This window comes from Austrofundulus limnaeus, unplaced genomic scaffold (assembly GCF_001266775.1).
Source record: "Austrofundulus limnaeus strain Quisiro unplaced genomic scaffold, Austrofundulus_limnaeus-1.0 Scaffold41, whole genome shotgun sequence".
Classification (NCBI taxonomy): Eukaryota; Metazoa; Chordata; class Actinopteri; order Cyprinodontiformes; family Rivulidae; genus Austrofundulus; species Austrofundulus limnaeus.
The window spans coordinates 1,916,771-1,918,094 of record NW_013952443.1 but is presented as its reverse complement, the minus strand read 5'-3'; the positions used below and the strand labels follow the sequence as shown (position 1 = coordinate 1,918,094).

The following is a 1,324-nucleotide window of genomic DNA, read 5'->3' as shown; positions in this document are numbered from 1 at the left end:
CAATAATCCTTTTTGTAATTTGTGCATTACAGGATTACTATTATTTTGAAAGTGTCAGCCGGAAGTTGACTTCAAGGCCTTGGACTTGACWGTCGGTGTACTTTTCGCTACGCAGGGAGGAGTCCGACATTTGTTTCTTTATCAAAGTGACATATTACTAGATTTATGCTCAAACTTAAAGATGTTTTGCCACGCCTGTCCACTACGTAGCCCGTGCGTGTCAATAATGTAAAGCTATCGACAGATATTCTGATAATTTTCGGCCAAAAAAGATCGAAGGAAACAGGAAGGCGGAACAAGTAAGTTCGGGGAAAGTCGTGCCTTTGAACCGCGCTGTTTCGTCGCCGTTTGAAGAGAGTTCTCGGATAGAAACGATGCKGTTGATTTTCTTTATCCTGTGTTAATGAGGATGGTAATTAAACGTGAATAACGCATGCGTGTCGTGTTTTGTTTGGGTGTTTTTAAGCTGTTTGAAGCAACAAGTCCAGCCGAGTTAGCTGCTGTCGTCACGACTCAACTAAACTTGGTTCAGTCGTGGTGGTGTGCCCCGCTGTTTGATCTCCGGCTTTTATCCGAGAAAAAACGAGCTAAAGCGACTTTTAATCCGCACTGTTTTCAGGGGCAGATGTGAGTTAAATAAATATAATAATTTAGAGTTGTAATAGAAACTTCCGGTTTTACTTGAATTAATAGCCATTCTGTAGATTCCYACTGGTGTCAAATAGGAAATGACTCACTCTGACACCACATTTCATCTTTATTGTGAAATTATTTATACTGTAGTTATCAACGTTTTAATATAATGTTATTACTGTACAAAAACACTGTATTCTTGAATTTGGTGGGCGAGAATGTTTTCTGTCAGCAAAACTCATGAATTACTGGACGGATGGCAATGACAATTTCAGGAAGTAATCATAAGATGTACATAAAAATGTTTCCCTTTTGAAGCCAATTAAATTAAAAATGGCTGCCACAGCCATTTGACCYGTTCAAGACAGAAAAATGTCTATAATTCGGTCAAACTCGTTTGCTTAAAATCAGTTTTATTCAATTATTTATTTATTATTTGGATTTGTTAGTTTTATGCCAGCAAACATGCATATTTGTTACTATTGTTCAACATTTATATATCAAACTATATACCAGAAAGTGTGACAGGAAGTGTGTTACAGTGTAAATATGTGTTTATTAACTAGGGGTGTAAGAAAATATCGATACACTGAAATATCACGATGTTTCATTTCTCGATACTGTATCGATTTTTTATTAAGGTTTAAAATGTCAACCTTCTTGCCAACCGTTCATTTTTATGTTGTAGTTC

General features: G+C 36.6%; 1 protein-coding gene across 1 annotated transcript in view; it reads left to right on the top strand.

Moving 5' to 3' along the window:
* The first annotated feature begins 67 nt into the window (after nucleotides 1–67).
* The window catches only part of mob3a (MOB kinase activator 3A), an 8,798-nt gene continuing 7,541 nt past the window's right edge, over nucleotides 68–1,324 (top strand). Inside the window, exon 1 of the mRNA XM_014007352.1 lies at nucleotides 68–299. The gene's annotated coding sequence lies outside the window, so the exon portion shown is untranslated. The remainder of the gene's footprint in view (nucleotides 300–1,324) is intronic.